This window comes from Chlorocebus sabaeus, chromosome 20, assembly GCF_047675955.1.
Source record: "Chlorocebus sabaeus isolate Y175 chromosome 20, mChlSab1.0.hap1, whole genome shotgun sequence".
NCBI lineage: Eukaryota > Metazoa > Chordata > Mammalia > Primates > Cercopithecidae > Chlorocebus > Chlorocebus sabaeus.
Window position 1 is genome coordinate 128,137,636 of NC_132923.1, and position 24,202 is coordinate 128,161,837.

Genomic DNA, 24,202 nt, shown 5'->3' on the forward strand with positions numbered 1-24,202 from the left:
GTTTGTGAAGTGTTTTCCTGAGAAGGATGCATGGGAAGTAAATGTTTTGAGGCTGTGTGTGTCTGAAAATGTCTTTATTTTATACTCATCCTTGATTATCTCACAGTTTGGCTGGGTATAGAATTGTAGACTGGAGACTATTTTCCTCAAAATTTGGAAGGCATTACTGTATTGTCTTCCAATTTTAGGAAAGAAGCCAGAGCATAATATAGTGTACACTCAACTAAAAGGCAGTATAGGCCTTTTGGAATGAGTTGTTATTTGAGTGATACCCCTTGGAAAGATAAAGTTATTACAGTGATGTCTTCTGAACCATAAAGGAAAAGATAAAGTTGAGATAGTTTCATTTTACTCCCATCTGTTAAATGGCAGTAGTTCAGTCCTCTCTAGGGATATTGTGGAAATAAATATTTAAAAATTTAAAGGTAGCTATAACTATCAAATAGAAAATCACTTCTTGGGGTGAATGGCAAACTCTGTGGTAATAGCCATTTATGTTTGTATTTTAAAGCACTTTATCACGATAGGATTTTCCCAATCACTATCCTTTAAAAGCCAGATGAATGTTAAATTCATGTGATATATGTATTTTAATATTAATACTTGGATTTTTCTGGCTTAAAGTTTTCATAATATAACATTTAATCCCATTTAAAATGGAGTCCACAATGAAAAAGCCTCATTTTGATTGCCTGTGTAAGCTAAGTATAAATAAAGAATGAAATCAGCAAATTGTAATTTTTGAAATAAAATGCCTTTAATGTTAAGACTTTAGCATTGTAGTCGAAGTTTGCAATTATTATTATTATTATTACCATTTTTTATTTTTGAGGTTGAGTTTCGCTCTTATTGCCCAGGCTGGAGTGCAGTGCTACAATCTTGGCTCACTGCAGGCTCTGCCTTCCGGGTTCAAGCGATTCTCCTGCCTCAGCCTCCTGAGTAGCTGGGACTACAGGTACCCACCATCATGCCCAGCTAATCTTTGTATTTTTAGTAGAGATGGGGTTTCACCATGTTGGCCAGGGTGGTCTCGAACTCCTGACCTCAGGTGATCCATCCACCTCAGCCTCCCAAAGTGCTGGGATTATGGACGTGACCCACTGGGTCTGGCCAAAGTTTTTAATTATGAAAAACTTTTTTCTTAAAAGCAGAAACCATTTTGTTAGGGCTAAAAATTTTTTTTAAGTTAATCTGCCTTTTTTGCAAGAATTTGCCTTCAAGAGTGTCATTTTTACATTTGATTGTAATAATTAATATTAGTGTAATGATTAAAATGGAGGTAATCAATAGAAAACATGTATAAAATAGCAAGCACTAATTCTTAACCCACTGCTAATTGCTTCTAGGAGGTTGTCTTAGCATTGGTTACTATGGTTTTTCCTTAGCCTTTATAAATTATCACAAAAGACAAAACTGTTCCTCCTCCAGTTACTAAATTAGTTCCTATTTAATGTTGAAAGGTATCTTGCAAGATTTATGATTCAGATTTTATAACCAGTCTTATTTTAGGATGTGCTTTTCTAGGTGTATGGGTACCTTTTTGGCCTTTTCCCTAGGGACATTAATCCTTGGCTGGAAAGAATAAACTGTAGTCCTCCATAGCAGCTGACTGCAAACTGCAACCATGACGCCTTAGGCTGTTAAAACAAACATTTCTCAACCTTATAGCACAGACTTCCTGTTTTTAAAGCTTTTCTGACCTTCCTGAGAAAAAGACTAATATAGCTGTGGTTACATCCTGTGTTTTTTTTTTTTTTCATTAAAAAAAAAATCTATTGAATTTTTCTAAAGCCCTTGAGTATAAAAGTGATTAATGCACCAAAAAATGTAAATAGCACCGGGCTCATGTCTGATCTTTGCTAGTTCTTCAATAAAAGATAATAGAACCAGGTTGGCTTTTAATGCGTCTCTGTTTGTTCAATGTCTGCTACTATTGGAATGTCAGGAAAATCTCACATTAAAGGACCTGCCCTATTCTGGAGAGATTGTAAAGGAAGCATTTGGCAGTCATTTCCTTTCACTTAAGAGAATGAACATGCTTTACATTATAATCGTTTAAACATACCAGAGTCAGCTGATACGGTTCTCATATTCTTCAATGTAGAGTCAGCTTGCTCTGAAGATTGGAGGGGATGATCAGTGTTTAGATTTTATTGTTGGAGTTAATCAGATGATGTAAACGTTAGAAGTTAGCCCGTGCCTTCCTTTGTACTCACTCAGTTGTTGTTTCCTGCAGCCCAAGTATTTGCTCTTTTAGTTAAAATTAAACTCCAGAATGTATGTTCAGCATTTGTCATGACAGTCTCACTCACTTCTAATCCCTTCAAAAGAAAATACAAGAAACCACCCTGTGTTGTGTAGGTCATTCTCGAAACTGTGTCTTTTGATTTTTGTTTTAGCCAATGTATTATATAATGTTTAAGTGTGTATTTTTAACTGGAGTCTTCTGGCATTTTCTAGAGAGCAGTTACTGGCTTTTAGGCAGGCAATTCCTGGATCTGTAATGCTACCTCTGATGTTGACACTGGCAAATGGTACTCATTTAATTTTTTGAAACATTAAAATGTATGTATTTTTTTCTGAAATACACGTGTGTAATTTTATTTTAAAATATTTTCATTTATTGGAGGCATAATACTAGAGAAAACATATCCCAGTAATAAAGGGCAAAATGATATTTTGAATTTCTTTACATTATTTTAATAAGTCATACAATTATCTGTCTGGTTAGTATTTTGAATTCTTAGGATATTGATTCCAGTTGTGGTTTTGAGTTATCCTTAAGATTACTTCCAATACATTTGGCTGGATCTCCACACTGATTTTATCATATATCATCAGTTCAGAATACATGAGGGGCCTCATTTTAAACATCCCATTGAGGTCCTGAGTCCCTGAGCTCTTTAAAAAACAAAACTCTCTTTGTTTTTTAAATCTGTAACACTTTTCCAAATGAGAAATTTCTGTTCTTAACTCTGCTTTGGCTTTTCAAAGTATCACTGTATTGGAATTTAATAATTTGGTCTATACAGTCTGAGATCTCTAGTGAGTTTTGAAATAGAAATGAAAATGTCTTTAAACACATTTAAAACATGTGCTATCTAAGAGGTCTTGCTCTCTGTCTGAAGTTGGTTTAAGGCTAATTTTACATCCTACGTCCATGAGACGGCTGGACACTTCCAAAAACTAAAACCTCCAGGCCTGACGTTCGATTGATGACTAATGTCAATAACGGTTTTCTGTGATGCCCACGGGAACCTAGTGGAAAGTTGTATTTTTTTATGGAATATATTTTTATAATGCTGATAATGTATTTCATGAAATAATACTTTAAATACTTATTAGCAGTTTATCACTCCTTTTTTTGGTTGTTTGTTTTTGTTTTTGTTTTTGTTTTTGAGACAGAGTCGCACTCTGTCACCCAGGCTGGAGTGCAGTGGCTCGATCTGGGCTCACTGCAGCCTCCACCTCCCAGGTTCAAGCGATTCTCCTGCCTCAGCCTCCCAAGTAGCTGGGATAATAGGCGTGCGCCACCATGCCTAGCTAATTTTTGTAATTTTAGTAGAGATGGGGTGTTGCCATGTTGGTCAGGCTGGTTTCGAACTCCTGACCTTAAGTGATCCACCCGCCTTGGCCTCCCAAAATGCTGAGATTACAGGTGTAAGCTACTGCGCCTGGCCTATCACTCTTAAATATATGTTTGGGACTATGACTGGGCATGGTGGGTCGTGAGGAGATTGAGACCACCCTGGCTAACATGGTGAAACCCCGTCTCTACTAAAAATACACACACACACAAAAAAAGGCCGGGCATGGTGGCGGGTGCCTGTAGTCCCAGTTACTCGGGAGGCTGAGGCAGGAGAATGGCATGAACCTGGGAGGAGGAGCTTACAGTGAGCTGAGATCCAGCCTGGGCGACAGAGCGAGACTCCGTCTCAAAAAGCAAACAAACAAACATATATATATATATTTGGGACTATGTTGGAAAGTAAAGCATAAAGGAAAGTTGTAACTAATGCCCCACCTTAATGTTGTACCTATATTATTTCACTTTAAAGTACGCTATTCAGAGTTTTACTAAAGACCGGTCTGTCTTGGGGTTTGTTTTTTTTTTTTTAAATAATCGGATGTTATTTCTAGTTATTTTTCAAGAGTATATTATGTAGATTGCAACAGTATCTAGAAATTAACTCATACATTTTATTACTAAATATAAAAGAGTAAATACTAAGATTATGGCATTACCAGACATAAAAACTCACTTATCTAATACTCATGGAATATTTGGCTAATTATTATAACATTATTTTAATGTGTTTATGGTTCTCTGTGTCTTTTTCCGTGGATATAATTATCACCAACCTAATTGATTTAATATTTTATATTTTTGTTCCTTAGCACTTTTACCTGGAAAGAAGCATATGTGGATAATAGATCATTAAATATTGGCTGAATGGAAAGTGATATAAATGGATAGGTAATTAGGAAGGTTATTTTAAAAATTTATATTAATATATATCTGACCTTGATATGCATTTAAGACTGTGAACTATGGATTAGATGATAGTTACCTATTACCAAAATAAAATAATATGAATCATTCAGTAGTACTGAAAGCTAAGAGGTATTTTATATTTTAACGTCCTAATTCTGATTTCTTACATGTTTTAGAATATAAGTCATAATAGAAAGGGCATACTCTTAATACTTACACCAGGGCAACAGATGTATCCTGAGACTGTGTTGGGGAAACCAGGACACAGGGGGAAGAACATTTTGATTTGGTTTGGGATTCTTTGAGAATGTCTGTGGAATGCCATTATGGCGGAACCCACAGGGCATTTGCAAATGTGGGCCTCTTGCTAAGAAGCAAGTTTAGCTGGAAAAATCAAATTTTGGAATCGCAAGCACGAAGCAGCTTGAGAGTGAATCTCCTCACTGATGAGAGATGGCAGAGTGTGATAAGAGGAGGCTTGACAGGGACTACCTGTATTTAGGAGGAGTCTTGGAAAGAAAGAATGACTGGAAAGGTAGGAGATCCAGGAGAGTGCAAAATCCAAAACCAAACCAACAAAAAACCAGAATATGGGAATAGGACCAGGACCCACTGTTGGTAAGAGTATAAGTTGTACAGCTTTTGGATGGCTGTTTGACTCTCTCTGAAGGAGTGCATATTCACTGAACTAGGGATTCCTTCGCTGTAGAAATACATGTATGTACAAAGAAGTTTGTTGTAGCACTGTCTATGAATAAAAAATACGAAAAAGACTCAATAAGGGGCTTGTTATATAATGAGACTCCCACACTGTTCAGTTATGTGCATTTATAAACAGGAATGGGATGTTAATGGTCTGCTCTAAAGTGAGAGAAGTGAGTTGCTGTATAACATAAATAGTAGGATTTATCTTTGTGACATAAATCAACAAGTGAACCCTCAGACAAATGAATACGTATGTTTTTATGTATGCGTGCACGCTTTTGTACATACGTTCTAGAGAAGAACTTGGTAAACCTTCAGCCTGTTAAGTGTAATTGCTTGGATTTTCCATAGGAACATATACTCTAAAACAAAATCTATAAGAGGGCTGGGTACAGTGGCTCACCCTTAATCTTAGCACTTTGGGAGGCCAAGGTGGGTGGATTGCTTGAGCTTAGGAGTTCAAGACCAACCTGGGCAACATAGTGAGACCCTGTCTCAATAAAAGAAAAAAAAAATCTAAAAGAGCTTCAAAACTTTTATATTTTTCTTTTTTATTTTAAAAACTCTAGAGTTTGTTGTCTAGTGACATTTTGGTGAGTTGGAAAAGCAAAAGAAATAGTTTGCTTAAAATTGTAACTTCATATATTAGTATGTTTTCATGCTACTGATGAAGACATACCAGAGACGGGGAAGAAAAAGAGGTTTAATGGACTTACAGTTCCACATGGCTGGGGAGACCTCACAATCATGGCGCAAGGCAAAGAAGAGCAAGTCAGGTCTTCTATGGATTACAGCTGGCAAGGAGATGGAGAGCTTGTGCAGGGAGACTCCTGTTTTTGAAACCATCAGATCAGCCGGGTTCGGTGGCTCATGCCTGTAATTCCAGCACTTTGGGAGGCTGAGGTGGGTGGATCACCTGAGGTCAGGAGTTCGAGACCAGCTGGCCAACATGGTGAAACCTCATCTCTACTAAAAATAGAAAATTAGCTGGGTGTGGTGGCATGCGCCTGTAGGTCCAGCTACTCAAAAGGCTGAGGTAGGAGAATTGCTTGAACCTGGGAGTTGGAGGTTGCGGTGAGCGGAGGTTGCGGTGAGCGGAGGTTTTAGTGAGTGGAGGTTGTAGTGAGCCAAGATTGCGCCACTGTGCTCCAGCCTGGGGGGCAGAGAGACTCCACCTCAAAAACAACAACAACAACAAAAAAGCCAAAAACATCAGATGATGTGAGATTTATTCACTGTGACGAAAACAGCATGGGAAAGACCCGCTCCCATGATTTAGTTGTCTCCAACCGGGTCCCACCCACAGCACATGGGAATTATGGGAGCTACAAGATGCGATTTGGGTGGGGACACAGAGCCAAACCATATCCCTCCATATTCTGTATAGGACAGTTGTTTCATCTTACTCTTGGGAATGTGTTCCAAGGCCCCAGTGGGTTCCTGAAACTGGATAGTACTGAACCCTGTTTTTACTATTTTCCTACACATACCTACCTATGATAAAGTTTAATGTATAAGGAAAATTAAGAAATTATCAATAACTAATAAAATAGAACAATTATAACAATACATTGTAATGAAAATTATATCAATGTGGCCTCTCAAAAGTATCTTACTGTGCCTTAGTCACCTGTTTTTTTTTTTTTTTTTTTTTTTGAGACGGAGTCTCGCTCTGTCGCCCAGGCTGGAGTGCAGTGGCGCAATCTCGGCTCACTGCAAGCTCCGCCTCCCGGGTTCACGCCATTCTCCTACCTCAGCCTCCTGAGTAGCTGGGACTACAGGCGCCCGCCACTGCGCCCGGCTAATTTTTTTCTATTTTTTAGTAGAGACGGGGTTTCACCATGGTCTCGATCTCCTGACCTTGTGATCCGCCCGCCTCGGCCTCCCAAAGTGCTGGGATTACAAGCGTGAGCCACCGCGCCCGGCTAGTCACCTGTTTTTGAACTGTAGCTGACTGAGGGTAACTGAAGCCTTGGAAAGCAAAACTGTACATAAAAGGGGAGACTGTGATAACAGATCAAATCCTTTCCACCCTAGCATCCTATGTGGACATAGCTAACTGGTACTAATACAACCCTTGAATCAGGCACTGTTTGCGTGGTAACTTTGGGCTGTTGACATTTTGATATGGGAGAGCTAAATTACTTGGTCTGAATGGTTGTACTGGATAATGCTATGGGAAAGAATGTTGTCTCTAACTTGAGAGTTATAATTTTGACCCTTATTAATGTTATTAAATGAGTGCTACTGTTTGAACTTTCATGTAAAAATGCAGTCTCCTTGCTGCCTCGGTGGTCTTGGGCAGTGGCCCAAAGTTGCCATCTTTGGAAAATATGGCTAAGATTGTTCCTTTGCTGTGACAGAGCAAGTAGTGGAGAGTGTAAATGCAGGGTGGTTGCTCCCGGTTAAGGGTCTGGAATAATGTGGGTCCTGTTCAGCTAGTGCTATGGTTCGCTTTCACATTTCTCCTGTGTGCTGTTTCTGGTCATAGCTTTAATGTTAGTTTAACTAGACTTTCGATTTAATTATAACTGTTAGGATAAAGTCAGATGTCAGCTCACTTGGCTGCATGCTGAGGCCTGTAGAATATGGAGTGCTTTGCTTCCAGCCACATCTGTTGTCTCCTCTCATTATCTGTTAATGGTACTCAACTTGACAGGGTTGTTTTGATAAATGATGGGTGTTATGGAAACCAAGAGCTGGAATTTGTGTGGAATGGCGCTTAGGACAAAAAGAAGCAATGGTGTAGACCAGGCCAGGGAGATAACATGTGGGAACCAAGGAATCCCTTGTGGAATGCTGACAGTCATAATGAGTATTAATTTGGGAGGGATGTGGTATATCTAATATTTTTTTCATTTACCTTGCATAATCTTTCTTTTACTTTTTCATGTGGTCATGTGCAAAACACCTGAAAAATTGTAGTTTTTGTTGTAATAACTTTGATTTCTCCTCTTCAAAAAGTAATTTACAAACTCATACTAATGAGGGTTAAAACAAATGTTTTACTTTGAGGAGTAGACCCACCATTGAGTTCCTAGGTGGAAAGAGTTCTTTCGAAGGCTTCCATGTCAGGTCTGTTACTTAGGAAAAAAAACATGAAAATAAAGTAAGTTCAGTGTAAAAGGTAAGAATGAACTCCCTTCATTTACAGCAGAATTTGGTAGTGCTTTTGGATTCTGAGGGGCTTTGAAGACAAACTAGTGTACAAAGTACTTTCTAAGTTTTATATTCTGTTTATATTGCTCTGTGTGTGTACAAGATTTAGTCCTCTGTCCAGTTTACCTGTGGCTGTTTGCATATCCCTGCAAGGCCGGGTAATAGGAAGAACTTAGCTTGAATAAACTAGCAATGGCTTCTATACTTCATTAACTCTTAAAAAAAAAGTGTAGCTTGGAAATAGGACCCTAGTGAGGATCTCCGTGTTTTTGAGTAACCCCAGGCACAATTATTTATATCTTCATAAAATGGGATAAAAGTCCTTTTTACTAGATTTCTTAATTTTCCTTTGTTTTTTTAGAGACTTAGTCTTGTTATGTTGCTGGACTCAAACTCCTAGGCTCAAAGGATCCTCCTGTCTCAGCCTCCTCAGTGACTGGGACTACAGGCGTGAACCACCACTCTTGGCTTACTAGGCTTTTAAAGGTTAATAGAAGAGATTTGTTTTTTGTTTTTTGAGATGGAGTCTTGCTCTGCCACCCAGGCTGGAGTGCAGTGGCATGATCTTGGCTCACTACAAGCTCCGCCTCCCGGTTTCACGCCACTCTTCAGCCTCAGCCTCCCTAGTAGCTGGGACTATAGGTGCCCGGCACCACGTCTGGCTAAGTTTTTGTATTTTTAATAGAGACGGGGTTTCACCGTGTTGGCCAGGATGGTCTCGATCTCCTGACCTCATGATCCGCCCGACTGCCAAGTGCTGGGATTACCTCCCAAAGTGCTGGGATTACAGGCGTGAGCCACCGTGCCGGCCAATAGAAGAGATTCTTATTTGCATAGATGCTACTTATTTGAGATAGGCTTCTTTGTGCCAAGAAATGTGCAGAGGGCCGGGCGCGGTGGCTCATGCCTGTAATCCCAGCACTTTGGGAGGCCGAGATGGGCGGATCACGAGGTCAGGAGATCAAGACCATCCCGGCTAACACGGTGAAACCCCGTCTCTACTGAAAAACACACAAAAGAAATCTAGCCGGGCGAGGTGGCGGGCGCCTATAGTCCCAGCTACTCGGGAGGCTGAGGCAGGAGAATGGCGTAAACCCGGGAGGCGGAGCTTGCAGTGAGCTGAGATCCGGCCACTGCACTCCAGCCTGGGCGACAGAGTGAGACTCTGTCTCAAAAAAAATAAAAAAGAAATAAAAAAAGAAATGTGCAGAGAATATATGGAGTGAGTAAAGCAGTGTTGTTGACATCAGTTCATTTATTCATTCCACAGATTTGTGTACCTGATACAAATCTACATTATGAGGAAACATAGAACTCTATGGAAGTGTTTAGAAGGGGCTATGAGTGTTAATAAAAAAAATCACACCCATGAATTACAAACCGAGATCAATGCTGTGAAGGAGGAACACAGTTCTATGAGAACTTAAAGGAACTTGACCTAGAATGGGGTCTCAGGGGAAGCTTCTCTGAAAAAGTGATGTTTGACCTGAGATCTGAAGGAGGCTTTAAATGGTCTGTGAGTGGCTGTTGGGGGCTGCAGGGAGATTATTCCTGCTCTAGTGGGAAGGAGCATACTGACCTGTGGTAGAAATCCCTATACCTGGGGGAAGTGGAAAAACTGGTGTAACTGGAAGGTGGGGGGCTGGGTGCAGGTTGGATTAGCAGCCGGTGCAAGATGAGCACAAAGAATTTGAGGGGCATAAAATGCTGTCAAAGCATTTAGAATCCCTGAGAGACTAGGTACAGTGTGAATTCAGAATAGAGCAGTTTGCTGCTTCTCACCAGCCTATTCCAACTCAGTGTAAACCAGCACTTTTAAAATGGTCTGCAGAAAAGAAAAAAATTCTTTTCAGCCTGTGCCATGTGTCTGGATGTAGCTGGTTAGAAAATTGGAAGTGTGTCCAAGTACAGGAGTAGCTTTGCAGCAAGGCTTTAGGATCAGTTTCATCTCTGACATATGTGGAATAATCTCATAGCCACTTGGTTATGAAGCAGATTTTCAAGTCACAGGTCCCCCTCAGGATGGTTTCACTGAGGAATGGTGTTTAGTGGAGCTTATAGCAGAGCTAGATTTGCACTACAGACCATCTCTGATTTGTGTTGTGATCACAGCCACCTTTCGGGGGGCAAAGACATTATGCCTCATCAGCTCTTGCTCAGTACATGTGCTGTGTTAGGAGTTTGAGACAGATATTTCTATGTCTTGTAGAATAACTTGATTTGTCTTTAAAAAGAGATCAGCAGAGTTATCTTTAAATAGCAAACGTGCATGTGCGTGTCTGTTTGGCTATCTGTGGCAGCAAGACAGGACCCCTGGGTTCTCTTCAGCCTGGCCCCACCCCCATCTTGTTGAGAGACCACAGGCAAATCACTTTAATCTGTCTAAATTTCTCTATTTATTGGAAAGAGAGTACCCGATAATACAGTCACTTTATAGGGCCTTGGAAAGTCTAATTAACATTTATGAAGTTATTTGAGAGTTCCATGAAACTTGCCTGGAAGGGGAAAGGTGTAATAGTGAAGATACCAGGAGTAATCATTTAAATTTTGAGCTTGTACCTTTCTAATTTGGGTTGACACTGAGTGAACTTAATACTTAGAATTTGTATTTTATAGGAATACATTTTAAAAATTCTTATACAATGTCTTCTTTGAGACGACAAAATGATCTTGGCTATCACCACTAGAGAATACATGGTTTAAATGTACTTTAATTTTAATAAAATTTAGCAAGTTGATATATATATATTTTTTACCAGACTTAATTGGGGGTGGGTAAGAAATCAGTTTGAAATTAACAGTTGGTAATCTTATCACCACTAGAGAATACATGGTTTAAATGTACTTTAATTTTAATAAAATTTAGCAAGTTTATATATGTGTGTATATATATATATTACCAGACTTAATTGGTGGTGGGTAAGAAATTAGTTTGAAATTAACAGTTGGTAATCTGTTAAGATGCACAGAAAAATTGAATTAATAGGGGAGTCTGGAATCTGGTAGCTGGTAGGTTATATGTTTATTTAAAGCCACATGGTAAGGAATGTGCATTTATTTTCCTTCCTTATTAGATGAATTTCAATCATGCACAATTTAAGTATGTCTTGTCTAACAGATGGATCTTTATTTACTTGTGGAAAAGGGATTGGTGAGATTTTTAAACAAATGACTTACAGAGAATTCTTAATGTGTAAGGAAAACTGGGGTCAGAAGTGTTGTTTGACACCAAACAATGCTGCTTTCTCTCGGTGCATCTTTGAAACAAATGTTTAGCTTGTCTGTGATTGTTGGTTGTTTCATCTGCATTTGTTAGACGTCAGAGGTGGTTGGCATTAATATTCCTGGCAGAAGCAGAGGCAGCTCTAGGATGTGTGAAATGCTGATCACTCACAGGGATGCGCTGCCTCTTTAATGTCTTGCTTGCAGATGCATTTTCTAGCTGACCACGCTATTAAGAGCTGCCATCAATCACGCAGGCTCCCAGTTCCGGCTGTCGGAGGGGAGGGAGGACTGAATTGGCGAGGGGGGGGTGGTGGTGGGGGGGTGGAGGCCGGCCAAGCAACGAAGGAGATAAAATTGCAGCTGGCATTGTGTGTGTGTGTGTGTGTGTGTGTGCGCGCGCGCGCGCGCGCGGTGTGTGTGTGTGTGCGCGGTGTGTGTGTGTGTGTGTGTGTGTGTGTGCGCGCGCGCGCGCGCGGCGGCGGCCGGCAGGGGCGCGCGTCGAGCGGGCTGGGCTCCAGCCCGGGTTTTGCCGGCCGCCGCCGTCGCGGGGAGGCTGCTCTTTCTCTCCCGGCGTCTGGGTCACCGGCATGTGGCAGTGGTGGCCCGGCCTCCCGGGCTGAAGGAGCGCGAGCCGAGTGCCGCGGCCGTGGGCAGCAGGCGCGGGCCGGAGCGGCCGCATCCCTAGCGGGCGGGGTCCCGCTCGGCCACCGCCTCCTGGAGCTGCCGAGCAACGGGGACCTGCGCTGGTGTGGTGCTGCCCTGCGGCCGCTTAGGCTTCCTTTTGTTTTAGCAAGTGCACTTCTCTCCCCGAGTCCCCACCTGCCCGCCCACGCCGCCTCTTTCCACGGTCCGGAGTTGGCGGGGCCCTGCGCTGGAGGAGGAGGAGGACCAGGCCCTGCGGTCTCAGATCCTTCCACAGGCGGGCCGCAGGCAAGTGGCCGGCGGCCTCGTGCTTCGAGGGGGACGCGAGTCTCGGGCCGGGCCAGAAAGTTGGACAAGTGCGGGTGGGGGGTGGGGGGCTTTCGGGGTGGGTGCACGGAGTGTTCCAGCCGACCCTAGAAAGATGGAACTTGGGTGTTCCCAAGAATGATGATGGCTTTCCAGGAACGGGAAGTCAGTATTTGCCCTGTCCTATTGCATTTCTCTTGGGCTCACTAGTTTTTCAGTAGCCCTAAACTCTGGAAATCTCAGTTAAATAAATCGAACAGAAAACATTTTTTGGGGGGGAGGAGGTGTAGAGAAAACACTATTTAAAAATACAAAAAAAATATTTTTCTTCTGAAAGGAAAGTGCTTTTGAAGTTGAGCGGAGTATAATGCAGAAGTCGCTGTTTAATCAGAAACTTCATTGCATTACTGTGGAATAAATTGAAGTTTAAAAATAAAATGAATCTGATGGATTTGACTTGAGGCTACTTAAGTGACAAATGAAATTTTCTTCTTGGACCAAACTACTGTTATTTTGCCAGAGTAGCTAAAATGCGGAGGTAGTCTTGAAGATTGTTTTATGTTTAAATTGTTAAGAGAATTTTTTAGTGTGAGGTGCTGTCTTCCTTGTTTCTCCTCTCTTGTTTACTCAACTCTTGTTTTCTGAAACTGTAGGGAGACCTGCTTGACCACTTTTTGTTTGCTTAGAAAGAAACTCCTGTAATAGGTTACTTTGTTTTACTTGCAGCCTTTAAGCTTCCCTGGCGCACATGTGCCCCGCGCTCTGTGGGCATTGTTTGGCTGGAGGCCTCCTAGCCACACGGAAAATCTAGAAAATGGTCTGTAAATGAACACGGGTGTCTACAGAGAAATTCCATTTCCCCTTTGAAATTGTGTGCCTCTGTGTTTTAAGATTGAGACACTGAGTAAAAGTTGAGAACAGATTTAACGAAGTCCTCACTTTGCCAAAATTACTGTTTTGAGTTCTGGTTTTTTTTTTTTTCCTCTCTTTCTGGAAACTCCAAATTTAAAGTAGACATGATTTGAAACCTTACAGATGGGAACAATATCCCATGTAAGCACGTTGATCTGTGGGCAATTATTTCCAGAAGCACAACTAACTCTACATTTTTATGCATGTGTTAGATTTAGGCTCTAAGAGGCAGTTGCCTTTCTGAATATTTACATTGCCTAGTAAATTACACAAGGCAGAGTTTTAGATGCTTAACAGCAACTTCACAATAGTGTGGGGCCAGCAGATTTGAGCTTGTATTTTTTTTTTTTCTAACTCTGTAATTTAGTAGTGTTTAAACTATTTTATAAAGATCCCTGGCCACAGTGAAAGATGGTTTTTCAGTCCAGAGCACTCGAGCGCTCATTGTACTCCGGCAGGCGCTGGCGCTTGGCAGGCTGCACTTGAAATGTTATTTGATCTGGTTGCATGATAGAATTGACTGAGATTACACTTTTTCCCTCCCCGTGGCTGATGAAAGCAATGCATCAGCGAGAAGTGTTCAATAACATATTTAAAGACTTAACCTACATTTATTCACTCTAAGGTTTCCAGAAAAAGGCCGTTTAGATTTTTGTCTTGTTTTGTGGTTTTTGCATTTATGAATTGAGGCAAGAGCTGACGTAATGTAGCTGTACCACTTCCTTTGTGTGTGTGTTTTTATAGCGTATAGGATGTGTTCCAATCTACATGATTGTGATTATTTCTGAAATGCCTGAAAGAGGGAGGGAGGGAGTGTGTGTGTGTTTGTGTGTGTGTATTCCCCTCAGCCCCATTCTGGTACCTTCAGCTATATGGCAATTTATTTTTTACATTGTAGGTTAGGGGAGGGAAGACTGTGATGGTAAACCCCATCAACTTGTCAGTAAGGTTCAGTGAATTGCCTGTGTGTGATGCAGACTAGCTTTTCATTTTAATTAGTGCAACTGTACAGCTGTTAGGTCAGAATGCATTGGCTGCTCCTACAGGGTAGTTTTATCTTACACTGGAGGTATTATGGACTTGACTGGCTGTGTTTCTTAATCCCTTTCCCATGCCACCGTGCTTGCTTTTAAGCAAGTGATAGAACAAGACAAGCTTTTGTTATTTAATAGTTTACTTGTGAGAGATTTATTTTTGGTTTTGAGGAAATTGGTAAACCATGTAACTTATTAGTAGGTATTATATTTACCATGCTTTTCCAAGGCCAAAGGGTTTTGCTTGCTATTGTGTAGTCTGAGAAGCCGATAGAGCCATCCATTTTATAATTACATAGGAAGCCAATATTTTGTGTAAAAATCAACAATAAAAAATGGGTTCTTTGTTTACTAGTCTAGGATTAGTTTGTAAAACTCAAACAGAAATAAATGTTAGCATCATTGGAGATAAGGTGGCTAGAATGCTCCCCCCTCGTGTCTTACCTCTTGTTAACATTGTACAAAAGGACCTGAGCAACCCATTGACCAACAGCAGTTTGGCCATGGGCTGGGTGGTAAATGGAAGCTTTTAGAAATGTCTGCTCAGGGGCATGTGTGACAAACTTTACATTTTATAGTGTTATTGGTTTCAAGTTATTAGAAAGTATTTATGAGTAGATTCGAGTGTTTGAATATAGGCATGTAACAAAAGTCAGGCTTTTCAGGCTGTAACATAGATTGTAATGTGACTGACATAGATTCTCAATGGTCTGGTCTCTTTATTGTCTGCCTTCCTATTGAGTAGATACTACTGTCCAGAGCTGTTATTATCTACTACATTTATTTTTATTTTTATTTTTTTTGAGATGGAGTCTTACTCTGTCACCCACGCTGGAGTGCAACCTCTGGCTACACTGCAACCTCCGTCTCCCGGGTTCAAGTGATTCTCCAGCCTCAGCTTCCCGAGTAGCTTGGGACTACAGGCATGTGCCACCCACCATGCCTGGCTAATTTTTGTATTTTTAGTAGAGATGGGGTTTCACTATGTTGGCGAGGTTGGTCTCAAACTCCTGACCTTATGATCCACCCACCTCGGCCTCCCAAAGTGCTGGGATTACAGGCATGAGCCGCCGCGCCCAGCTTATCCGCTGCATTTTTAAAAAGGAGCAAAAGTCATAGAAACAAACTTGATTGAAATCTGATTATAACTAAACCTGATACTATACATGTGGTACCTTTGTCAGAGGCCCAGTTTGCTGATAGAAGATGGGGGCTGAGGGTTGTTGGGGGAGTGGCATCTCGTGGGGGTGGCTAGGTAGAAAGAGAGCTTGTCTTAGACTAAGATTTTTTTAATTCATTGGAGAAATTGGTCCATCTTCAGACAACCTAGAATGAAGCAGTAGAGTGCAGTATTTTCTAGAAAATGTGATAATTTAATTGTAACTTATGTAGAAAATGTTTTCTCTAATTAAAAGAAATTAAAACATTTAGATTGGCAGCAGACTGCTGAATCCAAGGAAGAATAGAGGGAATAGGTATCCTATATCCCATTCAAACAGGTTGTGTCACAAGTTCATTTGTGAATCTTTTTTCAGGTTATGTTATCCAATTGCACATATTAATGATGATTGGGGTCTTAGACTTGTCCTCTAAAATCTAATTAATCCATGAAATAGTTCACATACTTAAATATTTATAATAAAACACAATAATGTCGATGTTTAGTCAATAGGAAAATTAGCATACTTTTACTCAGTTTTTAAAGTTATCATTGAACTCTGATGTGATTCATTAATTTATTCAGTACAGCGTAGTGGTAAATAGGCTGTCTGAATTTGAGTTCTATTCTTAGTTCTACCACTTACTCACTGTGACACCTGAGTTAAGTTATTTAGCCTCTGTAACTGTTTTCTCATACCAGAAAATAATGAGTCTACTTACAGGATTTACGAAATGCTTAGGACCATGCTTAGCATTGGAAAACAGTGAATAGTTAATATAATGAGCACTAATTATGTACTAGGTACTATTTTAGTTGCTGAAGATACAAAAAAGATGAAGTCTCTGTTCTCATAGCATTTATTTTCCAGTGGAGGAGGACAAAGCAAATAAAAGTGAGCATGATGATTTGTGAAACTTACATTGCTCAGCAGGTCAGTGAGCCATGATTGCACCACTGCACTCCAGCCAGAGTGACAGAGCAAGACCCTGTCTCATTGAAAAACAAAAAAGTAGAAAACATTTAATTTTAGAGTGTTAATCAGAAACTCCTTGTTAAGATAATAAGAATGTAATGGGTAAGTATGGGAGATCATTATAAAAGTAAAGTGTTGGGACCAGGTGCAGTGGCTCAAAATCTCAGCATTTTGAGAGGCCATAATTGGGAAGATCTCTATCTCTGGAGTCCAGAAGTTCAAGACTAGCCTTGGCAACAGAGCGAGACCCTGTCTCTATCTATTTAAAAAAATAAAAATAGAAAAAGTAAAGTGTTTATGCCATTAATGATTCGAAATAATCACTTGTTCTAAAGCTGACCTATTAGATCTGTTTCTCATATCTTGTTTTCCACAAGATGAATGAGCTTTTGTAGTTGTAATTTTAAGAAAGGGTTCATTTATATGTGACTGGTGGGCTTCAAAGGAACAAAAGAATGTAAATATACTGTGCATTTGAAAAATTGCTTAAGTCAAAAGCCTCTAGATGGTGTGTGCTGCTGTATTCACAGCTGTATTTACCAGTAGCTTACCACATTATCTACCAATGATTTTAAAATAGCTGGGTAGAAACAGTGGTATATTCAGGTCTCTGCTGGTTTTGAACCTCAACAGCAGTAATGACTTTACTTGTGTGCCTTTTAATAAAATGACAGTGAAAGTACCTCCTTTTGCATGTTCCTCAGGATTTCTTAGTTGGGGCAGTTTATGTTTTGCACAAACAACCTGAGTTTCACATACAGAAGCAGATAATCAAGTTATTTTTATGTGGTGGTCTCTCAGGAATGAGACTAGAGAAATTCTGCTGATCTATATCACTCAAAGATGTTTTTGTTGTTTTACTCACCAGCTTTATCATTTTAAACATTTAAAAAATGTTAAATATAGGCTGTTGCTCTGCCTAAAGAGTATACTATTCTTTATTCCTTTACTTTCTTAATAAACTTGCTTTCACTTAAAATGTTAAATATATGTAATTGATAACTTATACGTATATAATATTATAAGGTGAGTCTTATGTGACGACATTCTTTGGCATTACCAACAAAAAAAGACAGGCCCTTCAATACCCAGATCTACTCCCTAATATGAACTTTTTTTTTTCTATTCCAAAGATTTAATACAAGTTATTCTTTTGGAAGGACTCAGAATTTTAAATCTTATTATTTTTGGCCACAGATACTACTGTTCATTTGCTTAGTAAAGTGAATGGTTTGCATAAGTTACATGTAAAACATAAAAAAATAGTTCAGAACATTATCCAGGAACTTTAAAAAGTTGTGTGTGGGGGTGTGGTTGGGGGAAGAAAGATACATGTGTATTTATTTATTAATTGATTAAATTATACAGAAAAACCTGTATCTAGATTGAACATTTGAACATTTTTTTATTTTGTTTTTTGCTATTTATTTCTTACTGTTACCTTCTTTTTTGAGTGGAAGGAAAGTGATGCAGACAAGTTTTCATCTTATGTGTATGTTTTTTGGCCACTTATCTAGCCAACTTCCTTTCTTTCAGAGCCTGTGCTCTACAGATCATAATTCTCACATAATTCTTAAAGTAAATGTTCAGTAATGAAATATTCACCTTTCTCGATATGTTAGATGTTTGTGGAAAGGACTGTAACGGTATTTACTCTTAAGTGTGTTGAGTGCAAGAGCAGTTTGAGTTTAGATCTTATTATTTTTTTCAGTAGTACATCCATTACATTTTATTTGCAATTTTTTTCTTTTTGATAATTTCAACTGCTTTTATTTTATTTTTTATTTTTGAGACGGAGTCTTGCTCTGTTTCTTAGGCTGGAGTGCAGTGGCGCAATCTCAGCCCACTATAACTTCTGCCTCCTGGGTTCAAGCTATTCTCCTGCCTCAGCTTCCTGAGTAGCTGGAACTACAGGCACCCGCCACCACACCCTGCTAGTTTTTGCATTTTTAGTAGAGATGAGGTTTCACCATGTTGGCCAGTCTGGTCTCGAACTCCTGACCTCAGGTGATCCACTCGCCTCAGCCTCTCAAAGTGCTGGGATTATTGACATGAGCCACTGTGCCTGGCCTTCAGCTGTTATTTTTAGATTCAAGTGGTACATGTGTAGGTTTGTTGCATGAGTATATACTGTGGTGCTGAGGTTTGGGATATGAATGATCCCATTAGCCAGGTAGTGAGTGAGCAGAGTACCTAACAGTTTTTCATCCCTTCTCCCGCCTTTCCTCTCTAGCAGTCCACAGTGTCTATTGTTGCCATCTTTATGTCCATGAGTACCCATTGTTTAACTCCCACTTATAAGTGAGAACATGTGGTATTTGGGTTTCTGTTTGTGCGTTAATTTGCTTAGGATAATGGCCTCCAGCTACATCTATGTTGCTGGAAAGGATATGGTTTCATTCTCTTTAAAGGTAGTATAGTATTCCATGGTGTATATATGTACCACATTTTCTATTGGTTTGTTCGTTTATTTATTTTTATTTTTATTTTTTGATACGGAGTTTCACTCTGTCGCCCAGGCTGGAGTGCAGTGGCTGGATCTCAGCTCACTGCAAGCTCCGCCTCCCGGGTTTACACCATTCTCCTGTCTCAGCCTCCCGAGTAGCTGGGACTACAGGTGCCCACCCCCGCACCCGGCTAGTTTTTTTGTTTTTTGTTTTTTTTTTTTGTATTTTGTAGTAGAGACGGGATTTCACCGTGTTAGCCAGGCTGGTCTCGATCTCCTGACCTCGTGATCCGCCCGTCTCGGCCTCCCAAAGTGCTGGATTACAGGCTTGAGCCACCACGCCCGGCCTGTTTATTCATTTTTTGAGACAGAGTTTCACTGTTGCCCAGGCTGGAGTGCAGTGGTGTGATCTCGGCTCACTGCAATCTCTGCCTCCTGGGTTCAAGCGATTCTCGTGCCTCAGCTTCCCAAGTATCTGGGACTACAGGTACCCGCCACCACGCCCAGCTAATTTTTTTTGTATTTTTAGTAGACATGGGGTTTCACCATGTTGACTAGGCTGGTCTCGAACTCCTGACCCTCAGGTGATCCACTCACCTCGGCCTCCCAAAGTGCTGGGATTATAGGCATGAGCCACCGCGCCCGGCCTTGTTTGTTTATTGGAGAGTCTCACTCTGTTGCCTAGGCTGGAATTCAGTGGCACAATCTCAGCTCATTGCAACCTCCACCTCGCAGGTGCAAGTGATTCTCTTGCCTCAGCCTCCTGAGTAGCTGGGACTACAGATGTGTGCCACCACACCTGGCTAATTTTTGTATTTTTAGTAGAGACAGGGTTTTACCATGTTGCCCTGGCTAGTCTCCAACTCCTGAGCTCAGGCGATCTGCTCACCTCTGCCTCCCATAGTGCCGGAATTAGGCATGAGCTACTGCACCCAGCCTGTACCACATTTTCTTTATCAGTCCATCATTGCTGGGTTCCTACGTTGATTCCATGTCTTTGGTATTGTGAATAGTGCTGCAATGAACATATGAGTGCATCTGTATTTTTGGTAGAACAATTTAATTTCTTTTGCATGTATACCCGGTAATGGGATTGCTAGTTTGCATAGCAGTTCTGAGTTCTTTGAGAAATCTCCAAACTGCTTTCCACAGTGGCTGAACAAATTTACATTCCCACCAACAATGTATAACTGTTCCCTTTTATCCCCAGCCTCACCAGTGTCTGCTGTTTTTTGACTTTTTAATAATAGCCGTTCTGACTTGTGTGAGACGATATTTCATTTTGGTTTTGATTTGCATCTCTCTCATGAGTAATGATGTAAACATTTTGTCATATTTGTTGGCCACTTGTATGTCTTCTTTTGAGGAATGTCTGTTAATGCCTTTTGCTTACTTTGTAATGGGGTTCTTTTTTGCTTGTTGTATTGTTTAAGTTCCTTATAGATTCTGGGTATTAGACCTTTGTCAAATGCATGATATGTAAACATTTTCTCCTATTTTGTAGGTTGTCTGTTTACTTTGTTGACAGTTTTGTTTTTTTGAGATGGAGTCTCACGCTGTTACCCAGATTGGAGTGCAGTGGCGTGATCTCACCTCACTGCAACCTCTGCCTCCAAGGTTCAAGCAGTTCTCTGCCTCAGCCTCCCAAATAGCTGGGATTACAGGCACCCACCACCATGCCTGGCTAATTTTTTTTTTTTTTAAAGTAGAGATGGAGCTTCACCATGTTGCTCAGGCAGCTCTCAAACTCCTGACCTCAGGTGATCCGCCCCCCTGGGCCTCCCAAAAATGCTGGGATTGCAGGCCTGAGCTACCATGCCCCGCCTTTGTTGATAGTTTCTTTTGCTGTACAGAAGCTCTTTAGTTTAATTAGGTCCTAGATGTCAATGTTTGTTTTTGTTGCAGTTGCTTTTGAGGACTTAGTCATAAAATATTTCCCAAAGCCAAGGGTCAGAATGGTGTTTTTTAGGTTTTCTTTTGGGATTTTTACAGTTTATGGTCTTACATTTAAATCTTTAATCCACCTTGAGTTAATGTTTATATATGGGAAAAGGTAGGGATCCAGTTTCATTCTTCTGCATATGGCTAGCCAGCTATCCCAGCATCATTTACTGAGTAGGCAGTCCTTTACCCATTGCTTGTTTTCGTCAGCATTGTGAAAGATCAGATGGCTGTAGTTGTATGACTTTATTTTTGGGTTCTGTGTTCTGTTTCACTGGTCTATGTGTCTGTTTTTGTACCCGTACCATCCTGTTTTGGTTACTGTAGCCTTATAGTATAGTTTGAAGTTGGGTAATGTGATGCCGCCAGTTCCCCCCCCCCCCCCCCCCCCCCCCTTAGGATTTCTTTGGCTCTTCGGGCACTTTTTTGGTTCCATATGAATTTTGGAATTACTTTGTTTAGTTCTGTGAAAAATGGCATTAGTAGTTTGATAGGAATAGCATTAAATCTGTAGATTGCTTAGGAAAGTGTAGTCATTTTAATGATTTTTTCATTTTAATGATTCTTCTAATCTATGAGCATCAAATGTTTTTCCATTTGTGTCATCTGTCATTTTTTTTCTCTTTTTTTCTTTTTCTTTTTCTTTTTTTTGTTTGAGATAGAGTCTTGCTCTGTCACCTAGGTGTGAGTGCAGAGGTGTGATCTTGGCTCATTTCAACCTCTGCCTCCCAGGTTCAAATGATTCTTCTGCCTCAGTCTCCAGAGGAGCTAGAACTACAGGTATGGGCCACCACGACTGGCTAGTTTTTGTATTTTTAGTAGAGATGGGGTTTCACCATATTGATCAGGCTGGTCTTGAACTCCTGATCTTGTGATCTGCCTGCCTCGACCTCCCAAAGTACTTGGATTACAGGCGTGAGCCACCCCGCCCAGCCCATTTATCATTTCTTCTAGCAGTGTGTTCTAGTTCTCTTTGCAGAGATCTTTCACTTCCTTGGTTAGATGTATTCCTAGTTATTTTATTTCTTTATGGCTATTATAAATAGGATTGCATTCTTGATTGGCTCTCAGCTTGAACATTATTGGTGTATAGACATGCTGTGAGTTTTGTACATTGATTTTGTATCCTGAAACTTTACTGAAGTTGTTTATTGTACCAGGAGCCTTTTGATGATGTCTTTAGGGTTTTCTAGGTATAGAATCATATTGTCAGCAAAGAGCAATAGCTTGACTTCTTTTCCTGTTTGGATACCTTTTATTTCTTTGTGTTGCCTGATTGCTCTGGCTAGCACTTCCTGGCTCTTTGAATGGAAAAGGAGAACTAAGTGCTGGAAAATATAAGGATTAAAGCAATCTGGCCTTTTTTTTGGGCAGGAGGCAAAAAAACTGGTGTTCTTCAGTTTTGCTAACAAGCCTAACATTTAAGCATTTAGATAAGTAGCATTTTATTTTATATGGTAGATTAAAACATTAGAACATTTTAAAACATTAAATCAGTAGACTATTTTTTAGAATGGTTTTGGGTTTACAGATAAATTGAGTAGAAAGTACAGAGTTCTCGTATCTCCCCAATTCCTAGTTTCCCCTATTAACGTCTTGATTTAGTTTGGTACATTGTTACTGTTGATGAGCCAATATTGATACATTATTTATAACTACAGTCTGTAGTGTATGTTAAGGTTCACTCTTGGTGTTATACATTCCATGGGTTTTGAAATGTTTGATGACATGCGTCTACCATTACAGTCTCATATGGAAGAGTCTTTACTGCTCTAAACATGCCCTGGGTTCTCCCTATATATCCCTCCTTCTCTGCCCCCAAGCCCCTGGCCACCGCTGACCTTTTTTAATATCTCCATAGGTTTACTTTTCCAGATGTCATCTAGTTGGCCTCATACAGTATGTAGTCTTTTCAGATTGGTTTACTTCTCTTAAGGTTTCTCCATGTCTCTGTGAGCATGATAGCTCCCTACTTTTTATCACTGAATAATATTCCATCATGTAGATGTGTTGAAGTTTATTTATCCGCTTACCTACTGAAGGACATCTGGATTGCTTCCAGGTTTTGGCACTGATGAATAAAGCTGCTTTAAACATCTGTGTGCAGTTTTTTGTGGTGAGATGAGTTTTCAGCTCCTTTGAGTAAATATGAAGGTGTGTGATTTCTGTGTTGCATGGTAAGAGCATGTTTAGCTTTGTAAGAAACTGCCATGCTGTCTTCCGAGGTGTCTATCATTTTGCATTCCCACAAGCAATGAATGAGAGTTTCTGTTGCTCCACATACTTGCTACCATTTGGTGGTGTCAGTGTAGTGGATTTTAGCCCTTCTTAGTTACTAATTTTTTTTTTTTCGTGTAACTGCTCATTTTTGATGCCAGCTGTATTATAGTTTTTATTTTCTCTACTATTTGTCATGGAGCAGGAGAAATGAGGACCATAAATCTTATGTATTACATGTGCCTCATTCTCTGTCTTGTAAGCAGAAAGCATAAAGTTTAGATTTAAAAAGGAATAATACAATCTAATTAGATTTTTAAATGGGCATAATTCTGGTACAATGATAGGTTAGGGTTCATGTAAAATATGCTACAGTAAGCCCTTTGTATTCTTGGCTTCTGTGTCATTTAGTCAACTATGGGGCAAAAATGTTTAGAAAAAACAAATTAAAAAATATAGCATTTATATTGTATTAGGTATTATACGTAATCTAGAGATTATTTTTAAAGTATACTGGGCCAAGTACGGTGGCTCACGCATGTAATCCCATGCGTGATCTCCCACTTTGGGAGGCCAAGGCGGACAGATTACTTGAGGTCAGGAGTTAGAGACCAGCGCCAATATAGTGAAACCTTGTCTCTACTAAAAATACAAAAATATTAGCCAGGTGTGGTGGCGGGCGCCTCTAGTCCCAGCTACGTGGCAGTCTGGGGCAGGAGAATCGCTTGAACTGGGAGGCAGTAGTTGCAGTGAGCGGAGATCACACTACTGCACTCCAGCGTGGGTGACAGAGTGAGACTCCATCTCAAACAAACAAACAAAGAAAAATGTATATGGGAAAATGTGAGTAGGTTATGTGCAGATACTGAACCATTTTATATAAGGGACTTGAGTGTCTGGCTATTGGTATCTGTGGAGATTCTGGAACCAATTCCCCTTGGATACCAAGGGATGACCGTAGTATTAATTTGTTAGTGGTTCCATA

General features: G+C 40.3%; 1 protein-coding gene across 4 annotated transcripts in view; it reads left to right on the plus strand.

Moving 5' to 3' along the window:
- The window catches only part of RERE (arginine-glutamic acid dipeptide repeats), a 463,614-nt gene that overhangs the window by 104,029 nt on the left and 335,383 nt on the right, over positions 1-24,202 (plus strand). Inside the window, exon 1 of one of the 4 annotated variants that reach the window (XM_037985382.2) lies at positions 12,096-12,514. The exons of the other annotated variants lie outside the window; for them this stretch is intronic. The gene's annotated coding sequence lies outside the window, so the exon portion shown is untranslated. Of the gene's footprint in view, positions 1-12,095; positions 12,515-24,202 lie in introns of those variants that run through there. 4 annotated transcript variants of the gene reach the window in all.